Raw genomic sequence first — 6,601 nt, forward strand, 5'->3', positions numbered from 1 at the left:
GGCTGAATAAACTAGGCTTGTACTCGTTAGAGTTTAGAAGAATGAGGGGAGATCTCATTGAGACGTATAAGATGATGAATGGGATGGATAGGATAGAGGTGGAGAGACTCTTCCCGCTCAAAAAAGACAGTAGGACTAGGGGGCACAGCCTCAAGATAAAGGGGAGGCGGTTTAGAACAGAGTTGAGGAGGAACTTCTTCACTCAAAGGGTGGTGAATCTCTGGAATTCTCTGCCCGTTGAAGTGGTGGAGGCTGCCTCGCTAAATATTTTTAAGAAGCGGGTTGATGGGTTTTTGATAAGAGAAGGGATTAAGGGTTATGGGGAGAGGGCGGGAAAGTGGAACTGAGCCACGACAGATCAGCCATGATCTTATTGAATGGCGGGGCAGGCTCGAAGGGCTAGATGGCCTACTCCTGCTCCTATTTCTTATGTTCTTATGTTATGGGGAGAGGGCGGGAAAGTGGAACTGAGCCACGACAGATCAGCCATGATCTTATTAAATGGCGGGGCAGGCTCGAAGGGCTAGATGGCCTACTCCTGCTCCTATTTCTTATGTTCTTATGTTCTTATGCCATAGTCTAAGGCAATACTGAAACCTTGGAAATATGCAAGTTTTTCATCAGCAGAGTTTCTAATGGTACAAACATTCAGAATACTTAATCAAACTTCATGAATAGGGTTTGTTCACTGTCCAGGTAAGATGGGTGCATGCTCAGATGTGGAATGAAAGTTTAAAGTTTATTTATTAGTCACAAGTAAGGCTTACATTAACACTGCAATGAAGTTACTGTGAAAATCCCCTAGTCACCATACTCTGGTGCCCGTTCTGGTCAATGTACCAAACCAGAACATATTTCAGACTGTGGGAGAAAACTGGAGCACCCGGAGGAAACCTGCGCAGGCTCAGGGAAAATGTGTAAACTCCATACAGACAGTGACCCAAGCTGGGAATTGAACTGGGGTCCCTGGCAGAGGGAGGCTGCAGAGCTAACCACTGTGCCACCATGTCACCCTGCTCAGGTGTGAATCCGGTTTGGCTGTGACCTGTAGGGGAAAATATGGGAAGGTTTGTTTGAACTTTGTGGTTAGCGCCTGAGATTACTGGGCAACAGAGTAAGCTGAGTTAGCCAAAAGGCTAGGAAGTGTCCGGATAATAAGGACTAATGGAATGCCATTATGCCAGAAGGCAAGATGCAATTGGCTAAAGTATATGACAGGTACTATAAACACAAAATACTGTGGATGCTGGAAACTGAAACAAAAACAGAAAAATGCTGGAAAATCTCAGCAGGTTTGGCACCATCCATGGAGAAAGAATAGAGCCAATGTTTTGAGGCAGGATGACCCCTCAGACTCCAAACACTGTCTCTATCCTCTCTCCACAGATGCTGTCGGAGTTGCTGAGATTTTCTAGCATTTTTCTGTTTTTGTGACAGGTATTATTGTTGATTGAAAATGATTGATTTAAAGCTAATGAAAGGTGAGAGTAATCGATAAGAAAATCTGTAATTGATCTGTTTTGAATTGTATACCTTGGAACTCACTGGAGAGCTCTAGCCTGCCCCATGCCAGGAACTGCCCCAACCCTTTGATGAGTTTTCTCATGGCCACTGGTCAAAATAACATCTTTAACTGAGACACTGGCTCTGGGAGTCTTGTATTGTCTGAAATTTCAGACAGTATCCAGCCACCTCGGAAACCCCACCAGGTTTAGAGGGAAGTGGGCCAAACACAGGCAAATGGGACTAGTTCAGTTTAGGGTTGGCAGGGACAGGTTGGGCCCAAGGGCTCATTTCCATGTTGTCTATCTCCATGACCCTGAGACTCGAAATGCCAAATAAACTAAGGCTTTAAACGTGTGAAAAAGTCTTCATTCAGTTTGCTCACAACTTACAATATCCAATGACTTGCAAAGGGGTGGGAGTGGCCTCTGGAAATACTCTATAATCTTTGTTTACTCAGCATGCTATTTTTGAAGCAGCGCGATGCAGTCCACCATGTCTTCAACACAGTCAGACATGTTTTACTGGCGCTTATGTGCTGCAGTTCAAAATTCATCAGAATCCTTGTGCTCCTCGGTTGAAGATCGCCCTGCATCCATGCTGGCACCATGGATGCGATTTTATGGCTTCGCTCATCCTGAAACCGTAAAATCCCGCTGAGATAAATGGACTTTTCCATGGTCCATCCCTCGCCCGCTGATTCCAGTGGCAGGCGGGATGGTGAAATTCTGGCCTATCTGTCAGTTCCATCATGCCGCGTACAGCTTTTCCCAGCTCCATGTAAGGCTCCATGGTTGGTTATGTTCACTGGAGATCCGTGCTGGCCTCCTGCACGGTCTCGTCAATGAGTTGTCCTCACTCTGCTCCTGCTTGTTTTTGATGTCTTGTGCAGTCGTAACCCAACGTGATGGAAGCAGTTGGCAATTGTGTCTTCCTTCACCATCTTCTACACCTTGAACATGGCCTCCAAGGCAGTTGGATTGAACTCTTGCTAACTACTTACCACACGGAAGACACTGCAGTGTTTTGTCTTGAATCGATCCACTATCACTGCAGGTGGACTCCACAGGCCTCAGCTTCTTAGCTTGAGAGAATCCCCTTCTCTGCAGGATTGGACAGGAGATGGGAATGTTGGAGCAGCAAGGTGGCACAGTGGTTAGCACTGCTGCCTCCCAGCTCCAGGGACCCAGGTTCGATTCCTTGCTTGGGTCACTGTCTGTGTGGAATTTGCATGCTCTCCCCGTGTCTGTGTGTGTTTCCTCTGGGTGCTCCGGTTTCCTCCCACAGTCCAAAGATGTGCAGGTTAGGCGGATTGGCCATGCTAAATTGACCCTAGTGTCAGGAGGATTAGCAAGGTAAACGTGTGGGGAATAGGGCCTGGGTGGGATTGTAGTTGATGGGCTAAATGACTCCTGCACTGTATGGACGCTATGCTCTCTGCTTGGCCTATCTTGAAGCACCAGTCTTTAAGGCCAGGCTAAGCAGCCATACTCATCCCCTTCTTGCTGGAGAGAATGCTTGTTTGTTCCACTATGTTCGCATTGTGTTTCATAATCGTGAACGGTGGAATTTCCCACTCTTTTGCATTGTCCACTTTCCCCTTCACCTGACAATTTTCCATTCCCTGCACCAACTCCTCCTTCTCTCCAATCGACAATACGTTTAGTTTTCACATGTTCAGCCATAATTATTTATCCATTAGCTCGGTCTTTCACAGGGGAATCTCAATGTCGAAATGGGGGCCTACCCATTGCTCCATAATTTTGCACTCTTGTATAGTTTAATTCCACTCTGATTGGCCGATATGGTCATATGGCAACTTAGGCAAGTTTGGGTGACACAGAGTTACCGGTACAGAGTTTATCATGAGCGATAGTGTAGAAAATCTGCTTAGCTGCAGGTGGGAATGGATGACAACATCCACATAACCGGAATTTCACGTTATCCGAGTATAATTCACTGCAGTTTCACTATGCAACGTGACTATACTTGCTAGCTCGGCTGGATGGACAGCTGGTTAGTGACGCAGAGTGATGCCAACAATGTGGGTTCAATTCCTGTGCCAGCTGAGGTTATTCATGAAGGCTCTGCCTTCTCAACATTGGAGATGTGGTGATCCTCAGGTTAAATCACCACCAATCAGCCCTTGGTCATCCGGAATTATGGCAAATTTATGTTACTCTTATTTATTTTGTTAGTAAGGGTCTCAGAGCCAACTAAGATTAAACTGCGTGACCAGAACTGATGTGCTATTGTGCCAGACCGTCTGTACTGCAAGGATATCAGATTTATCTCATTGCATGTTGCACGAGACAATATAGCCGGGATTTTGCGCCCACATTAGCCTTGGCAGCAAATAGCAAAGTGGGCACAAAATCCCACAAGAGTAAAAAAGAGAGCATTTCGCCAACACAATATTGTGGTGTGATTGTCCATTGACATAATGAAGTTCCTGATCTTCCTGGGAGGTATCCCCTGTAAATCCCTTACCAATACAGCAATATCGTTGTATCGCTGTATTGTTAAGAGGAGGTAATGGCCCAGTGGTATTATCCCTAGACCATTAACTCAGAAACTCAGCTAACGCTCTGGGCACCTGGGTTCGAATCTCACCATAGCAGATGGTGGAATTTGAATCCAGTCAAAAATATCTGGAATTAAGAATCTAGTGATGACCATGAAACCATTGTCGACTGTTGGAAAAACTCATTTGGTTCACTAATGTCCTTTAGGGAAGAAAATCTGCCGTCCTGACCTGGTCTGGCCTACATGTGACTCCAGACCCACAGCAATGTGGTTGACTCTCAACTGCCCTCTGAAATGGCCTAGCAAGCCACTCAGTTCAAGGGCGACTAAGGATGGGCAATAAATGCCGGCTCAGCCAATGACGCCCATGTCCCATAAATGAATAAAAAACATCACTCTCCCCACAATGGGATTTTCTGTCACAGCAGTGAGGTTTACAACAGGTCTGGAGCAACATGAGCTAGCTGACGCTAGGTAATTAAAGCCCCAGAGATTGGGCCGGGGGGAGGGGAGATGGTACATGTCGGGCCCAATATGACAAGAAAGGTCAGCCGTTCAGTCGGCGAGGTGTATACCCTTATTCTCACTTGTCCCAGCGCAGAAGAAAGAAAGGAAAATTCTGCCCCAAAGCTCATATGTATTGCATAATGGATCGTGTTGGTTATAATTCTGTGTTTTTTTACCCAGTTCGAAGATCAACGAGATGTCTGAACAAGTTAGAGGAATGCCCACTTATTGTATTATGATTATTTAAATGCAGCCTTATTACATCTACACTAATCATACGGAATTAAAATGAGAGAAAATCAATGTAATTGCCCTAAAATGAGGTCTGATTGTGTAAGCTTTCTCTGTGACTAGACTGAGACCTCAAATTGTGCACAATTAGTAACTATATCTCCATTAACCTACATCCATCATTCGACCTCTCACCACACTGCTGCAAATATTGCAGCAATATATTAAATGCGAAAGCCAAAATCATAATTCTTCTCTGAGAGACTCCATCATAAATAAATTATGTTTAATAAAAGAATATTTTGAAGTGCTTAACCAACCCTACATATGAAAATATGAACATCTAACTGGCATTGTCAGATCAGTTTTGTAAATAATTTTTGCTGTCAAGTTTCTGAATTGAGATGTGGAGTAAATACTCAAAAGAATGATTGTAAAAATCCAAAAGTTTTAAAATTTATCTATTAGTGTCAGAAATAGGCTTACATTAACACTGCAGTGAAGTTACTGTGTTAATCTAGGACTTCCTTATGTAAGTGCATAAATTTAATTTATTTGTTAGTGTCACAAGTAGGCTTACATTAACACTGCAATGAAGTTACTGTGCTAATCCAGGACTTCCTTATGTAAGTGCATGAATTTAGTTTTTTTCTCATGATACAAGTAGGCTTACCCTTAACACTGCAATGAAGTTACAGTGAAAATCCCCTAGTCCCCACACTCTGATACCTGTTTGGGTGTACTGAAGGAGAATTTAGTATGGTCAATGCACCTAACTAGTATGTTTTTCAGATTGTGGGAGGAAACTGTGGCAAACCCACACAGATACGGGGAGAACATGCAGACTCCGCAGAGTGACCCAAGCTGAGGATTGAACCCATTGCATTGTATGGCAGCAGTGCTAACCACTGTACCACCGTGCTATTTCAAAATAATTTTACATTTTTTTTTCTTTTTGTTCACTCTAGTTAACTTCCATTCACTTTGTGCAAGTCCGGCTCTCTCATAATAAAAAGCAAAATACTGCTGGAAATACTGAAACAAAAACAGAAAATGCTGGAAAATCTCAGCAGCTCTGGCAGTATCTGTGGAGAGAGAAACAGAGTTAATGTTTCGAGCGTGCATGGCTCTCCTGAACTTTTTTCCAGCATTTTGTGTTTCCGTCCCAGCCCCCTTACCCCAGGAGTCACAAAGACCCCTGGCTGTAAAAAGGCACTAATATATATCAAATCAGAGCTCAGCGCATCTGTGATGGTGATTTCTCATTCTCAGTGTGAAAGTGTGACAGTGCCAGAAACAATTTTACTCTAATAATGAGCGTCAAGCCCTTAAGAAAAACTATGTCATTCCTGCAGACTATTTCAATCAGCATCTGCACTCTTTCTTTCAAAAGTATGTATTAATTTTTCCAAGCAATCGGGTTTACTAAATTCTGCCTTTGAGTTTACGAATAGCTTCAGTGTTAAGTGACATGAACACATATATCTACGTGACTAAGATGTGGAAACAATGGGTAGGGGCTTACGGCCTTGCTCATCCCTAAACCGTAAAATCCTGCCTGGGGTCAACAGATCTTCCCATGGTCCATCCCTCGCCTGCTCCGATTCCCTTGGCAAGCAGGACGGTAAATTTCCAGCCAATATGTCAGCGAGGAAGTGTTTAATCTATAGAACAGACACCCGAGGGAATCATTGGAAGGATTCAGTATTGATTCAGTCAAATGAATGGTGAACAGACTTATTTCAGTAAATAACATTTCGCAATAAAGTACAGGAATAATTTGAGATGTGAGTTATGCCAGGGAAGGAAAAGATGATTTTGGACCTATAGCTCC

This window comes from Carcharhinus amblyrhynchos, chromosome 4, assembly GCF_965287045.1.
Source record: "Carcharhinus amblyrhynchos chromosome 4, sCarAmb.v2.hapA, whole genome shotgun sequence".
Classification (NCBI taxonomy): domain Eukaryota; kingdom Metazoa; phylum Chordata; class Chondrichthyes; order Carcharhiniformes; family Carcharhinidae; genus Carcharhinus; species Carcharhinus amblyrhynchos.